Below are 17,669 nucleotides of genomic sequence, written 5' to 3'. Positions count from 1 at the left end.
ACATTCATTTGGAAAACAGTGTGTAAATAATGCAGAATGATAGTTAAAGGCAGTTCATCATTGAATTCAGTTATGTAATCTCTGTTCAGTTTAAATAGTGTCTGTTTTTATTTGCAATCAAGTCAATGATATCGCTGTAGATGAAGTGACCCCAACTAAGCAAGCCAGAGGCGACAGCGGCAAGGAACCGAAACTCCATCGGTGACAGAATGGAGAAAAAAAAACCCTCGGAACAAGAGAGAAACAGACTAATATTAGCGTAGATGCCATTCTTCTAATGATGTAGCAAGTACATAGGGTGTTATGGGAAGTGTTTCCGGTTCCGGTTTACCTAATTAATGCAGCCTAAAAATCGGATTTGGATATTAAAAGCATATTAGTATGTTATGTGTAAGCCAGGTTAAAGAGATGGATCTTTAATCTAGATTTAAACTGCAAGAGTGTGTCTGCCTCCCGAACAATGTTAGGTAGGTTATTCCAGAGTTTAGGAGCCAAATAGGAAAAGGATCTGCCGCCCGCAGTTGATTTTGATATTCTAGGTATTATCAAATTGCCTGAGTTTTGAGAACGTAGCGGACGTAGAGGAGTATAATGTAAAAGGAGCTCATTCAAATACTGAGGTGCTAAACCATTCAGGGCTTTATAAGTAATAAGCAATATTTTAAAATCTATACGATGTTTGATAGGGAGCCAGTGCAGTGTGGACAGGACCGGGCTAATATGGTCATACTTCCTGGTTCTAGTAAGAACTCTTGCTGCTGCATTTTGGACTAGCTGTAGTTTGTTTACCAAGCGTGCAGAACAACCACCCAATAAAGCATTACAATAGTCTAACCTTGAAGTCATAAATGCATGGATTAACATTTCTGCATTTGACATTGAGAGCATAGGCCGTAATTTAGATATATTTTTGAGATGGAAAAATTCAGTTTTACAAATGCTAGAAACGTGGCTTTCTAAGGAAAGATTGCGATCAAATAGCACACCTAGCTTCCTAACTGATGACGATGACCTCTGTTTTTTCAGAATTTAGCAGTCAGCAGTAAGTTTTTTATATCGATTAATGTATTAAGTGTGTTTTCATTTTGGGCTTTGTCAGTCCACCACCGTATAGGGTGGCTGGATATTTCTTTTGGGGGTAAATTGTGATAAAATGTGTTTTCTTTATAGGCTGTATGTATTTTCTTTTGTTAATTAGTTTTCTTTCTGTCTTTTGCAGGAGCAGGGGTGATCCAATAGTGGGCATGCTAGGCGTCCTGTGCCTAGATATTAGCGCTTTTCTTTATAGGGGGTTTCTTGTAGTGGTTTGCACTAGCGTGGGTGTGCTTTTGAAAGGTTGGGGCACGGGGTACTTTTTGCTAGCTGACTTGAGGTCTACTGTTAGCCTGTTCCGCTATTGGCACACCCCCGCTCCGTCATGAAAGGTTGTATGTCCGTTAACTGACAGAATTTCATTATTCTGATACCATGTAGGTCTATGGTGCTATTGACTTTAGTAGCCTTTTAACATTATGACTATGGAATAAAGGATTGTACTTTTCTATAAGGATTTACGTCTCAGTGTCTTGTGATTTGGGGGAGGGGGAAAACAAACTTGTGTGCCCCATTTTTAGGGGTGTTTCCCCAGCAGTGTTAATGCTGGGGTGACGTAGTCGTCATTTATTAAGGGGCTGTGTTTGAGCGTTAACTCAAACGCCGCCAGTTCCTCTCATATCGCCACAATATGTTGATAAGACGAGCAGTAACTGCACACGAGCGTCAGTAAAGAACACACTGACTGCTGGATATCTGTTCTGTGGATCAGGGAAAGATGTGGCATCAGCTGCTGTTTAAAGAGCTTCAGAGATGATTTTACAGCATATAATGGAGCTAGAGATAGGCAGATGAAGCCTTGTGAAGATTTAGAGACCAACAAAGATTCAAAGTCTTAAAGAAGGACCCTAACAGACATCTAGTGTTCAGCTGCAATTATAGCAGATCTGCTTGATTCCAGTTTAACATGATCTGGATAAGACAGGTTTTAGCACATGATTGTAATATAACGCTCATGTCCTGAACACTGAGTCCTGGAGATCCAGCACTAATAGTGTGAGATGAGCTTCACACAACAGGCTTTTCTTCCAGAAGGACAACACCAGACAAACCAACTCTGATAACAAGCACCTCTTTCTCTGAAGCGAGCGATTACTGAAAGACTTTCACTGCTGAAGCTCTCTCTCTGTTAGTCAGGTCTGCAGATCGAGTTGGAAGACCAACAGATGAGGAACAGAGATGCTCCTTCTCCTCTTCTGTACAGTCCATCATCTGTGAACACATTCATGCATCCTCCCTATCCACTGAATTGTGGGAAAGTAGGACACTGGTATCGGTCAAGCTCACTCTTTCTTTTTTTCACTTTTTCTTGTTGATTTACATTTCTATAAAAGATAGTTAATCTACAGTATGTGTGCACATTACTATATCTTCCACAAGTCCTCCTTTAAATCTTCTCTTTTATTATGGTCACTAATATTATATATATTATGTTTGGCACACATTAGTTTATCAAATGTTTGAGTGCTGATTAAAGGACTTAAATTTCCCGTTCTTCGTGATCCCATGTTTTAAACTTTAGTTAGTGTGTAATGTTGTTGTTAAAGTATAAATAATATCTGTAAATAAATTAAAGCTCAAAGTCCAATGCCAAGCGAGATATTTGATTTAACAGAATTCACCTACAACGAACGACCCGTTTGACCTACAGTCCTCTAGTTCCTGCAGTAATGACGTCACTAACACTGTTTTTTGACTAACCTCCACCCACGTGAATTCAAGTCACGTCAAGTCTCTGTGCTGTTGTCCTGTTGCTACTCCTTGTCCTTCCAGCGAAACAGATGTTTTCAAAGCATCGTTTTGCTTACTTGAAAGCAACCTTAGCGTGGTGTTGGGCTTTTTAAGATAGCGTGGTTGTTGTGAGAGCACGATTTCACACCAATCTGTAAGCAAACTCACGTTAGACCTAGCTTCACAACTCGCTTAACGTTAGTTAATGCAGCAATGTCTTGTAGTACAAATTTCTGATGTCAGCAGAGAGATAGCAAAAGAAAGATGAATGTTTAAATTTTGTTCAATGTTGACTTAAGCTATATAAAGTTCATATTCAGATGTTATGGTCTCCGTGGTCGGCCCCTCTTTGTCTGGAGAAGGCGTTGTTTATGGACCACAACCGGTAAAAGTGTATTTTATTATTTAAGTTGGTGTGTTTAACAGTTTCTGTAACTTACTACACAAAGGGCAACGCTGTTTAGCTTTGTTAACTAGATGTTAGGGCTGTGCAAAAAAACAAATGCGATTTTCATGCACATCTCGTCACTAAAAACGCTCCTGTGACTATAAATACAGCACATGCTCCTGTTTAGAAATTACAAATTCTTGTCTTGTCCCAAAAGCCACACTTGTGATCTTTACACTTGACCACTTGACTACTTCTGTGACATATTTCCTGTATTTGGTCGAAGTGTTCAAGTGAACATGAAGACCACAAGTGTGTGAAGAGCTTTTCATGACCAGATGGGACACACTTGTAGTGTTGTAGAAACACAGGTGTTTACAGAGCTTTATCTTTATTTTCAATTCTTTGCATTTTAAAATCATCTTCTAAATGTCTGCTCAGTAGTCCCTATAACAGATGACACATTTTAATTTTGTAGTGCTTCTAGTGATAAAAAGCAGTTGTAAATGTTGTACAAAGTAATTATCAACACTACTCATTTGCAGCAATAAAACATGCAACTCTTAGTTTTAGTACAAATTATATCTAACTAATATTAATATTTCACATCAAGCATTAAATAAAATGATCATGAAAGTATTATATTTTTATTTAAATCCTGTATCCATTTGATGCTTGGTGTGAGGAACAGATCCAAATTCAAACCGCATTCATTGGCGATATGTTTATCCTTCCTCTGTAGCTATAGCAAAGAGTATAGAAGCCCAAGAGGCGAAACTCTGTTGTGTTATGGGTAACAGTCTGTAGATGGAACTGAATGGACTGGACTGAAAGCTGCTGAAATCGTTAGCGCCAGTTTGAGTGTAGAGGTTTTACTGTTCGTTTTTAGAAATCTATACAAAACTTGAACTGACTAGTAGCTGGCTAGCAAGTAGCTGGCTAATAGTACACTAGTTTCTGAAAGATGGTCAGAGTTCTTTTTTGTTCACTTGTGCATTTGCTAGATTATACACCTTTTTGACTAATGCTTCCATTCTATGTCAATGCCTCTTCGCTCACAAAAAGAAAAAAAATACAAACAAACTTCTCATACACAAATGCACACACAATAGATGGTGGTGTCTGATTAATAACGGAGATCTTATGGCACCACTTCCATTTTAGTACTGTTTATAGTTCATGTGTGCACTTGCTAGATTGCACATCTTTTTTTTTGTACCTTTCCGTCTGTAATAGGACATTCACAGATTGTTTTTGTTCTTGCCATTGAAACGTTCACTGTGTGCACTTTCACTGAAGATGTTGAAAAACAAGTTGTTAATATTTTTGTGATATTCTTGTTAAAAGTGAACTGTCTTTAGAAATGCTAGTTTATAATTTTATTTATTTATTTATTTATTTTTCCAAATCATATATATGGTGATGGTGATATTCACTAATGTTAAAATCAACATTTGAATAAATCTTATTACTGTGTGTCTGCCTATACTGTATATATTATTTGATGAATTTCTGTTATTCATATAACAAGGAAAATGCATAATAGAACATAAATATTGAAAGATTAAAGGTTTGCAATAATTTTATAATCGTATATTTGCAAACCGTAAGTGGTAGGCTAATGAAGCCGATTCGGTGGGGGACATACCCTTACAAAAAAGTGCTATAGGAATCTTATATTATATAGGAATCAAAATATTATAGTAATCTTATAGGAATACTAGGCCTTTAGTAATTTGGGACATACTACAGAAGTACGATAAGACTACTATAGAAATACTATAACAGCTTTGAAATATTATAGAGGTAGCTATTACAGAACATCACAGAAGTATGCTATGTTCTGTAATAACTCTATAATATCCTAGAGCCGCTATAGTATTTCTATAGTAGTCGTATAGTACTTCTATAGTAATATTTTGTCCCAAAATACTATTTTCCTAAGGGTAATTAGGCCATGCATAACCAACAAATAGACGTAGATTTTCTGTCATTTAACGTCATTTAACGTCGGTCATCCTCATTAATGTATTTTAAATTGTTTTCATATTTAGAAATGACGGCCAGAAAAAAATAAGTTCTGTTAAGTTTTTGTTATGTTAAGTTTTTCATTGCCATTGACTCCCATTATTTCTCTGCGTTTTCTTTCAGTTTTCAGTCCATAATGGCGGCCCCGCCGTCACGTCATGGGGGCAACTGTTGCTATGGAGCGTTCTATTGAGTTTTGCCTCTTGGGCTTCCATACTCTTTGGCTATAGTGATTATTTGATTATTTAAATGTGCCGTTAAGAAGTTTAACAACAAGTTTTACAGCAGCGATATCAAACGCTCATTGGCTTTCGCCGGTTTCGTCAGAAATTGTGACATGCCGTGTTTCTGGTGATGCATGTTTTGAATGAGAAACGCGCGTCTTGAGGGAGTGGATTGGGATAGTATTTTCATCGTTTAACAACTTAAATTATGCCCTGCTCCTCACACTACTATTATATTCTGCCAGAGGGGACTGCAACTGCAATGCATCGCCTTGGACTACTGTGGTACTGTTCTGTGTCACATCTGTAATAAATTATTATGATTAAGTTACATGTGTCTATCTGTTAAGTTTCTCTTATAGACTGTATACTCTATACACTCACTCTTTATTGGCTGATTTTTTCTTTATAATAATAAATAGAAAAACCAATGCAATACGTTTTTTTATTGCACAGTTACATGATGTGTGGGTTTTAAGTCTGATTTTCTATTCAGTTTAATGTACTTTATTGGCATAGATTGTGTGTACATTAAAGCATGTCACAAAATGAATAATTGCGATCATAGTAATATACAAGGTAATAATATGAAATATTAAAATTGGGTTGAGGCTATACAAGGCTCAGGTGTGGCTCAGATCTGGGCATCCTTGTTTACTTAAGGCTGAGAATTGGCACCAATAATAAAACCTGTTTTAGCCCAGTTCAGGGCCAGCTAAGGCTGATTAACTGTTTGAGATTCGGGCCGGATATGGCCCATGCGTTTGGCCTGGATCTCGGCCAGAAGACACTTGCTATGTGGGTTGATGAGCTTTAAGCCCCAAAACAGAGCTTTTCTCCTTTAAGGATACACTTTCTGCCCAGTGTTTTATTTAATTTGTGCAATCTGGGAACCCTGTTTATGCTCACTGATGGTGGAACAAGTGCTGATGATGAAAACATGCGAGTTTAGCGATCTCTCCACAGTGATATTCTGCTTACATGGGAGCGTTATATAGACAATGTTTGTTTTTTCACACCTTTTTTTAAGGTTAAGCTGAAGGTGATGGTCATTCATCCAGCTAGAGATGTCACTCAGACAGGCTGAAATGCGAGCAGCTACTGTCGGGTCATCTGGTTGGAATGAGAAGTAGAGTTGGGTGTCATCAGCGTAGCAGTGATAAGAAAAGGCATGCTTCTGAATGACAGATCCTAATGATGTTATGTAGATGGAAAAGAGAAGTGGTCCAAGTACTGAGCCTTGAGGAACCCCAGTAGCAAGGTGGTGTGACTTTGAAATATCACCCCTCCAAGACACACTGAAGGATCTGTCAGAGAGGTAGGACTTAACCCACAGGAGTGCTGTTCCAGAGATGCCCATCTTTCTGAGGGTAGACAGGAGAATCTGGTGATTAACAGTGTCAAAAGCAGCAGAAAAGTCCAGTAAGATGAGTACCGAGGGCTTCAGTAACCGGGGCAGAGCAGTCTCAGTTGAGTGGCCACTTTTGAAGCCAGATTTGTTGCTGTCCAGGAGGTTGTTCTGTACAAGGAACATATAGAGCTGGTTGAACACAGTTTGCTCAAGTGTCTTTGCAATGAATGGAAGATGGGATACCGGTCTGTAGTTTTCAAGAAGCGCTGGATTTAGAGATGGTTTCTTGAGCAGTGGGCTTACCAGAGCCTGCTTGAATGCTGAGGGAAATGTTCCAGAGTGAAGAGAGGAGTTGGTAATGTGAGTAAGCGAAGGCATGACTGAAGAAGAGATCGCTTGAAGGAGGTGAGTGGGGATCAGATCAAGTGGACAAGTAGTAGGATGATTGGAGAAGTTTGGAGACGTCCATCTCTGAGAGTGGGGAGAAGGAGGAGAAAGAGTGTGCATCGGTCATTGTAAAGTTGTCCTCAGTCTGCGGTGTGGAGAATTGGTCACTGATGGATCTTGTCTTATTTGTGAAGAAAACTGCAAAGTCGTCCGCTGTAAGAGTCGATGGAGGAGGTGGTGGCGTCGTATTAAGAAGAGAAGAGAAAGTCTTGAAGAGTGTCCGAGCGTCACAACAGCTGTTAATTTTGTTGTGGGTAGTAGGATGTTTTAGCCATGAAGACATTTGCAGAGAAGGAAGAGAGGAGAGACTGATACACACTGAGGTCGGTAGAGTTTCTTGATTTCTGCCATTTCCTCTCTGCAGCCCTGAGTTTAGAGCGATGTTCACGGAGAACCTCGGACAGTCAGGGGGCAGATGGGGCGGTGCGTGCTGGTCTAGACAACAGTGGGCAAAAGTTGTCCAAGCAAGATGTTAAAGTGGAGCAAAGAGTGTCCGTAGCGTTGTTCGTGTCCAGAGCAGAGAACTGAGAGAGTGCAGGAAGCGAGGATGAAACCACAGAAGATAGGCGAGATGGAGAGAGGGAGCGTAGGTTTCGTCGAAAGGTGACTTGCGTTGGAGTGTGAGGCAATTCAGGAGTAAGTGCTAGGTTAGCAGTAATGAGGAAGTGGTCTGAGGTGTGCAGTGGAGCAACTGAAGAGTTGTCCACAGAGCAACAGCGCATGTAGATGAGGTCCAGTTGGTTGCCTGATTTGTGAGTTGCTGTAGTAAACACTAGCTTGAGATCAAATGAGGTGAGCAGAGTTTTGAAGTCAGCAGCCTGGGGTTTATCTAGGTGGATGTTGAAGTCACCAAGCAGTACCAGAGGAGTACCATCTTCAGGAAAGTTTGATAGCAGCACATCCAACTCCTCCAAGAAGTTTCCCAATTGACCTGGGGGACGATAAAAGACCACAAAGTGGATTTTAACAGGGTGGGTTACAGTAATGGCATGTGATTCAAATGAACCAGTACCTGTAGGTGATGGCTGAAGATCAAATATCCATTCTTTTGATATAAGGAGACCCGTACCTCCACCCCTCCCAGTGGTATGAGGAGTGTGGGAACAAGTGAAATTAGTGGAAAGGGCTGCAGGGGTGGCAGTATCTTCAGGTTTGATCCAAGTCTCTGTCAGTGCCATGAGGTTGAGACCGGAATGAGTAGCAATAGAAGAAATAAAGTCTGCTTTGTTAACAGCAGACTGGCACTTCCAGAGACCAACTGGAATAGAGAGCGTAGTAGTAGAGGTCAGAGGGACAGGCCGTAGGTTTGTCAGACAGGCCTTCCTGCGACATACATGGCTGCCACGACCGCTGCCGCAGTGAAACCTGCCGCTTTTGTATTAGCCTGATAACCTGTGATTGAAGTCAGCTGGCCACGCCTCACTATTTAGCAGATCGAAACCAGGCAGTCCCGCGATAGGCAAACGCAAAACCAAGCGCCACTTTCAGCACGTATTAACCAGGGTAAGACACACACAATTTAAACCAAAAACTTTCCTAGCAATGACGATCACACACTAGTCCGATGAGAAAACAAGACAAAACACTCACAAGCTGCTGTCCTTCTCTGTAGCTCGACTGTTTCTTCTGACAAGTGCTTTCCAAAAAGCTAATTAAGTACTTTTACTGGCTTTGGCGACGCCTCACTATTTAGCAGATCGAAACCAGGCAGTCCCACGATAGGCAAACGCAAAACCAAGTGCCACTTTCAGCACATATTAACCACACTGTAAAACATCATAGCTATATAGTTTTATGAACTTACTTTTCCTCTTTAACTTAAATTTTCATTTTAAGTTTTGGATACTGAACTTAGGTTTATAAGTTATTGAAAATTTATACGTAAAGTAATGTGTTGTCTTGACTTCTTCTGAGTTTTGTCTGGCTTGTAAAAGTTCATTTAACTCGTGTCTGTAAGTTATATGTTGGGGGAGGGGCGATACACGGAGAGCGCAAAATACACGGAGAAGCCATCGCCATTTTGAGTTAATGCAGCTTCCTGGAGACCTTACACGAATTTGTGTCGAGAAACAAAAAGAATGCGAGGAAGGTGAGTTTTTGTTTTTTTATTTGTAATGGTAAATGAATAATGTTGTCTTTTATTGCATGTTAGCCAATTTGACTGTGCTTCGCGAATGTAATACGACACCACAAGTTTTTCCCTCGTTAATTCACTTTTTTCCAGAGCCTCAAATGCTAAAATAGTTATATCACTTTGGTTCACAGTGCTTATATTTTAGTTGGTCTTCGACCTGAAGTCTGCAGGTATTATTATTCATTGCATTGACCGTGCTCCGCGAGTGTAAGACCGTGGTCAGTTGAGGTTGAGCCACCGTCTGTGAACACCCGGTCAAGCCTGCCGTCGCCTGAATTTTGCTGCATGTCTGTTTGTGGATGTAAGGTGTCGTGATCACTGATCTATATATATGATTATATTATAGATCAGTGGTCGCAATACATTAAGCTTCCAAAAAGCGTCTTTCTCTGCTTTTGGGCCACGCCACGCATTTGTACTGTAATTAAAAAATAGACATTTATACAAATAGCTTATTTCGTATTGCTTCTACTGATATGCTACTGCTTTTTCACTCCGTTACAGCTCTTCCTCTTCAAAGTTATCGTCTCCTAAAGATATAAGGTTGTCACCCTGCAGAGTTTTCAAGAAACTGATTTTAAGGACATTCAATGAGGTACAGTTAACACATCCTTACTGATATTAAAATCGTTTGCTGTTTAACTTGTATATTTGTTGCAGGCCTAATGCAGTCACACAGCATATTTAATGCAGACCATGCAATTATTTTTGTACAATTTCATATGCTTCGTCTATATTGCTTTTACTGATATGCTACTGCTTTTCTGCAACATTACAGCTGTTGATTTCTCTTCAAAGTTATTGTCACCTCAAGATAGTGTCACCCTACAAAGTTTTCAAGAAGCTGTGTGAAGGATGTTCATTTTACAATAAGGTAATTGTGAACTTGCTTGTTTTTAAAACATTCTTTATTCTTGATTTTATTACTTGTCATGACCTCTATATATGACCTCTTTAATCATTTACATTATAAGATGGCATGTGATTTACACATGTTATTATTTTTCATCTGTACTTGCTCCCCACTACTAGTCTCTTTGGCTCCATTTTTCCTTCTGTCTTGTGTCTGTTTCAGAGAAGCACATAGTTCACCACTGATAGTCTGCAGTCATTCTTGGATAGACTAGATGCCTTGGTGTCTTTTAGAGCTGTACAAAGCATCAGTATCATCAAGCAGGAGCTTGAGCCTTAGCAGTTATACAATGCCTTGATTATAGGGTTGCCACCTTTAATACAGAAAAATAAGGGACTTGTATAAGTAATTGTATAAGGTGGTGTGAACACAGATTTTGGATAAAATATTTGTCATGTTTGCAAACAGTAACACCATCCAAACCGTGAAACCACATAATAAATAACCGATCTACAAACATTTCTAAATTCATGTACACACATTTTTTTTAATCTATTTTATATAGTCTATTGTTAATTATACAGTAGCCTATTGAATAATGCAATCATTTAAATTAGTTAAATTGTTTATTTGCTTCACATAGGCACTATATTTTTACTTATCTCTTATTAAAATAATGCTTATATGTGTCTGACTGTACACCTTAACCGTAATAAACAAATCGCTAACACTTTAAAATAAGGTTCGTTAGTTAACTACATTAATTAACATTAACTAATAATGATCTGCACTTATACAGCAATTGTTCATCTTTGTTCATGTTAATTTCCAAATTTAATAATACTTTATTAAAATCTTGTTAATATTAGTTAATGCACTGAACTAACATGAACAATGAACAGCTTTATTTCTATTAACTAACATTAACAAAGATGAATAAATGCTGTAAAAAATGTATTTCTTACTCATTGTTAGTTCATGTTAGTTAGTACACTAATGCTTAATAAATGAACCTTATTGTAAAGCGTATGAATGTTGTTAACCCGAGGCATGCTATCGAACATCTGACAAGCCACCGTGCGCAACAGAGAAGACAACTCCGAAAATACGGGACAAACCCCGTCCTGTATTGATCCAAAATGGGACGCGCTATTTTATTCTCAAATACGGGACAATTACGGATTTTAAGGGACGGGTGGCAACCCTACTTGATAAGGAGGTATGCATAAAAATGAACTCAATTTGATCGGTTTGCACTAATATAAGTGTTCTAATATATATATATTGGAGTCACTCAGTCTTGTTTATAATTGTATGTAGGACACAAATTGGAACAGAAGAAAAGCTGCTGCCTTGGCCTTCTACACTTCCTTTCAGAGGAGATTTCTGAGATAATCAAGATGTGTGATGTAAGAAAATATATTTAAATTTGGTGAATGTACTGATGATAACGTTACTGAATTCATTGTAGAACAGTATGTCTAGGGAAAGAGTAAATCAGCTTTCGATTACAATATATTTATTATTATTATTTTATCCCAGAATTAGTAATAATTTATGCTAAAATGCTTTTTTGACTGTCAGTAAATCTAAGTGCTATACTATATATCGTGCCCAAACATGTCATCAATAATATTATGTACAAATATAACAAAATTATTTTTTTTTTTTGCTTTATCTGGAATCTCAAATGCTGAATGTTGGTCAAGTGTTTACTATAAGGAAAAACTTTTATATATATAAAATAAAATAAATACTTTTCTTTAAATAGCGTTTATTGGAAATAGACCAATTTCACATGTGTGTTCTTATTGCTGTAGCGGAGTGACTGTGACGGGGCGGAGCCAAAAATGAAGATTAGTTCCGCCCGGACCATATATCGCAAACACCGCCACTTCCGGGAACGCCGGCGAACCCAAATCGGCGTGTTATTGGGAACAGGTGTCTTGTTGAGCGTGGCGATCACTGATTGGGCAATTCGGTGAAGAGGAGACACATAAATAGGGCATCAGAAACACAGGAAGTGGTTGGTGGGCAGGCTGTCGCACGTAAGTGACGCAACGCGGAATTGGCGGTTGGCAACACTGGGTTGTGACTGAAGCTAGGATGGAAGGAAGTGGGGTGGCAGGAAGTGATCTAGACATGGAGGAAGAGATTGATGGTGGGAGAAATAAAGTAAATAAAAATAGAAAGTGGACTGTAGTGGAAAAGAGGAAAAGGAGGAAAGATTGGAGCCAAACGTCAGGTACTGAATGAGAGGGAGAAGATAGTCAAAGTAGAAGAAGTAAGGAGGAGTACAAGGTATTGGTGAAATTTAGTTCTGAGGCAGTAAATCAAATTAATCCATTGAAACTTACCAAGGTATAATTGAAGGTGCTAAAATTTTGCGAGATGGAAAAATGATTGTTTTTTGTAAAGATAGTAAGCAACAGAAGGCTGCTGTGGGGATTAAAACATTAGTTGGGCAAAAAGTGATGTGCAGTGTCGTGGAAGGAAAGAAATGGATACGAGGAGTAATCTCAGGTATTCCCACCGATATTTCAGTGGATGTTATAAAGAGAAACATCTCTGGAGCAACGGTTTTAGAAGCGAGGAGGTGGAAATACACTTTGAATAAAGAGAGACTGGATAGCCTTTCGGTAATGCTACGTTTTGATGAGGAGAAAATGCCAAGTAGAGTATTCCTTGGAGCAATGAGTTATGTGGTAAGACTGTTTATCCCTCCTCCGTTGAGATGTTTTAAGTGCCAGAAGTATGGGCATGTGGCTGCGGTGTGTCGAGGTAAGCAACGTTGTGCGAGAAGTGGGGGAGAACATGAATATGGGGGATGTGAAGAAGGTGTAAAACCTAAGTGCTGTTATTGTGGAGGAGATCCCAGTGCAGGATATGGAGGATGTCAAGTGAGGAAAAGTGCTGCTATGGTACAGAATGTCAAGGTAGTGGAAGGAATAACATATGCAGAGGCTATTAAACGAGTTAAGGATACAGAAAAAGCAGTTGAAAAGATAGCAGTTCTGCCAATGATAAGGGAAGAGAATACAAAAGTGGGAAAGCAGAAGAAATGTGTGTTAATTGAAGACAGGCTGGCTTTTCTCACTTTCATTGCTGAAGTAGTGAATTGTTCAGCTCAGACAGAAAGTAGGACTGAGAGAATTAAAATCATAATTAGAGCAGCAGACAAATATCTAAGTATTGATGGGGTAACGGTAGAACAGGTAAATGAGAAATTAAATGTGCGTACCAATAACACACAGAAAAAGCATGGAGGGGCTTAATGGTAGTGATTGTCTTGCAGTGAAATGCAAGAAGCCTTATATCTAATGGACAGGAATTTAAAAAAACATGTTGATGATTTTAATGTAAAACCTCATATAATATGTGTACAGGAGACATGGTTAAAACCTAACTTGAGTTTTGTGGTTCAGGGATATTCTGTTGTGCGTAAAGATAGAAATAAAGGAACTGGTGGAGGTGTGATAACTTTTATAAAGCAAGATGTGGCCTTTCGGGAGGTAAATGTTATTGAAGAACTTGAGGCAGTGGTGGTAGAAGTGAAAGCTGAAAGTCAAAATATTAGGATAATTAATTTCTACAATCCATGTGAAAGTCTAAATAAAGAGTTGTATAAAGATATAGGAGGTGATGGGAACTGTAGGGTAGTGTGGTGTGGTGACTTTAATGCACATAGTACCTTATGGGGAAGCACAAATAATGATGCAAATGGGAATGTGGTGGAAGACATTTTAGATGAAAATGATCTTGTATGTCTGAATGATGGTAGTGTTACAAGGATGGATGTAGTCAGAGGAAGGCATTCAGTATTAGATCTAACAATTGTATCTAGTGGATTAGCAAGAAAATGTAAATGGGAAGTATGTGAGCAAAGTAGTATGGGTAGTGACCATTATCCTATTAAATGTAGTATTGGGATGGAAGTAGAGGAATGTCTTGAAGAGAAGATTCAAAGGTGGAGATTTAAAAAAGCAAATTGGGAAGAGTTCAAAGAAATATATGAAAGTAAAATGGCAGGTATGAAAGTAAATTTAGGAGACATAGAGGAACTGAATAAGGAAATAAATAATATTCTTTGTAATACAGCTAATGAGGTAATAGGAAAAAATAAAGGTATCAGGGTAAAAAAGGCAGTACCTTCGTGGACAGATGAATGTAGTGAAGTAATTAAAATGAGAAATAAAGCATTAAGAAAAGTGAAAAAAAAAACATTTTAATTTGATGACTTAATAGCTTATAAGAGAGCCCAGGCAGATGTAAGAAGAGTAATAAGGGTGAATAAAAGGTATTGGAGGACTTTTTGTGATGAAATAAGTGAGAGTACAGATATAAGTCAAATGTGGAATATGATAAGAAAGATGGGAGGGATTCAAATGTATAAAGGTGTCCCAACGTTAATCAAAGATGATAAATATATAACATCTAATGAAGAAAAGGCAGAGGAGTTAGTAGAAGCTTTTGTAAAGGTTCACAGTGATAGTAACATATCAGATGAGATGAGAACGTATAGAGAGCAAATCATGAGTGAAAATCCCAATACAATGGTTCAAAGAGTGCTTGAGGGTGATGTAATGGATGAAGGATTTACCATCTATGAATTGAAACGGGTACTACAAGGGGTCAGGCATACATCTCCAGGGAAGGACGATATATGTTATGAAATGATAAAACATCTTTCAGATGTGTCCCTGAATTTTATCTTACTACTTTTCAAAAAGATATGGGAAATAGGTAAACTTCCCTCTTCATGGAAACATGGTGCAATCATTCCAATTGCAAAACCTGGGAAGAATCATTCCTTAGCATCTAGTTATAGACCGATTGCATTAACATCAAATATGTGTAAATTAATGGAAAGAATGGTAATAGGCAGACTAGGCAGGAAAATCTTTTGTGCCCATATCAAAGCGGATTTAGAAAAGGACGAAATATTATGGATTCAGTTATATGTTTAGAATCTGAAATCAGAAAGGCAATGGTAAATAAAGAAGTATTAGTTGGAGTATTTTTTGATGTTGAAAAGGCTTACGACATGTTATGGAGAGAGGGACTTTTAATTAAATTAGAAAAGATGGGCATTAAAGGAAAAATGGGACCCACTTTATATTAAAAGTGAAAGTGAAAGTGAAGTGACATTCAGCCAAGTATGGTGACCCATACTCAGAATTTGTGCTCTGCATTTAACCCATCCGAAATGCACACACACAGAGCAGTGAACACACACACACTGTGAGCACACACCCGGAGCAGTGGGCAGCCATTTATGCTGCGGCAACCGGGGAGCAGTTGGGGGTTCGATGCCTTGCTCAAGGGCACCTAAGTCATGGTATTGAAGGTGGAGAGAGAACTGTTCATGCACTCCCCCCACCCACAATTCCATCCATCCGAGACTAGAACTCACAACCCTTCGATTGGGAGTCCAACCCTCTAACCATTAGGCCACGACTTCCCCTTAACTACTTAAGTGGCCTTGACTACTATGTACTTACATTTTAATTAATAATTTAGTACAATGTACTTATTGTGTACATACATGTTTTACATTGTACTTATATTTAAAAAAAACTACATGTAATTACATCTGTATTTAATTTCTGTAATTACATTTATAATTACACTGTTGACCCATACTTTACACCTTAACCCACCCTTAAACTTACCCATACCTCCAACCCTCTCCCTAACCTTACCCCTATCCCACCTCAATAGCAGCAAAAGTGTTTTACAATACAATATGAACACAGTAAGTACATTGTACTTATTTTTTATGTAAGTACGTAGTAGTTAAGGCCACCTAATATAAAGTGGGACCGAAAAATGTATAATTGGATAGAGGATTTTCTGCTAAATAGGACTATTCAAGTTAGGGTTGGGGCAAGTTATTCTAGGATTTTTTCAATTGATTATGGTACACCACAAGGAAGTGTGTGTAGTCCAGTACTCTTTAATATCATGATTAATGATATATTTTCCAAAGTTGGACAAGGTATTGGAAAAACCCTGTATGCAGATGACGGTGCACTGTGGAAATGGGGTAGAAATGTGACATATGTGGAAAGCTGTATGCAGAAAGCCATCATAGACGTGAAAAATGGGCTAATAACTGGAGCTTTAGAATGTCTGTTGAAAAAACAAAAGTAATATGTTTTTCTAAGAAAAAGAAATTACCAAGTACTAAACTTAAGTTATATGATAAGGTATTAGAACAGGTCTCAGACGTTAGGTTCCTTGGGTTCTGGATGGATTCTAGACTTACTTTTGCGTCACACATCAAGAAAGTGGTTGAAAAATGTAAAAAGGGAGTTAATGTTCTCAGGTGTCTTGCAGGAGTAGATTGGGGGGCAACTCGGTATTCTTTAAAGAGAATTTACTGTGCAATGATAAGGCAAATTATTGATTATGGTGGCATAGTATACAGTTCAGCAGCACCTTCCATACTAAAGAAAGTAAATGGAGTACAATCCCTGGCACTGAGAATAGCATGTGGGGCATTTAGAACATCTCCAATCTCTGCTTTGCAGGTTGAAATGGCAGAAATGCCTTTAGAAATTAGGAGAATTAAGCTGAAAATGGCGTATTGGTGCTCTGTAAAGGGACATGCAGATGCTCATCCAGTAAAAGATGTGATAAAAGAAAGTTGGGAGCATGAATATGCAAGTTTTAATAGTTTTGGATGGAATGCTGATAAAGTTGCCAAAGATATTGGAATAGATGGTATAGTCATGAATCATACGGTAATTACACCAAGTGTACCCCCTTGGATGTACAAAATGCCTTAAGTGGATGTACAATTAAACATCACAAAGAATGAAAAGGAAAGGTGTGTATCTATGAATATAGCAGTGGTAAATTATTTGAATCAAAACTATAACAATAGTGTTCAGATATTTACTGATGGGTCTAAAAATCCTCAATCTGGTTATACAGCAGCAGCAATATATATACCTCATATTGAACAAAGTACTGTTAAAAGGCTGTCTAATGATATATCAGTATTTACAATAGAACTCATGGCAATATTCATAGCAATGATATGGGTAGAAGAATCTAATATTAAGGATACAGTCATATGCTCTGATTCATTCTCAGCTTTGTGCAACTTAAAGAGTGGAATGTCAGATGCTAGACAAGATATCTTACACGATATATTACAGATTTTGTACAGAATAAATCCACTAGACAAAAATATTTCATTTTTATGGGTACCAGCTCATGTTGGAGTTGAGGGAAATGAGATAGTGGACAAACTGGCAAAGACGGAATTAAAAAAGGATGAAGTCGACATAGAGATTCCTTTAAGCAAAGCTGAAGCTAAGTGCATTGTAAGAAAAGCTGTTATAAATATCTGGCAAGACAACTGGAATAAGGAGTTAAAAGGAAGACATCTGTACAATATTCAGGATACAGTG

Source organism: Carassius auratus, unplaced genomic scaffold (genome assembly GCF_003368295.1).
Source record: "Carassius auratus strain Wakin unplaced genomic scaffold, ASM336829v1 scaf_tig00005954, whole genome shotgun sequence".
Lineage (NCBI taxonomy): Eukaryota > Metazoa > Chordata > Actinopteri > Cypriniformes > Cyprinidae > Carassius > Carassius auratus.
The sequence above is the reverse complement of the archived record's forward strand: the minus strand, read 5'-3'. Positions refer to the sequence as shown.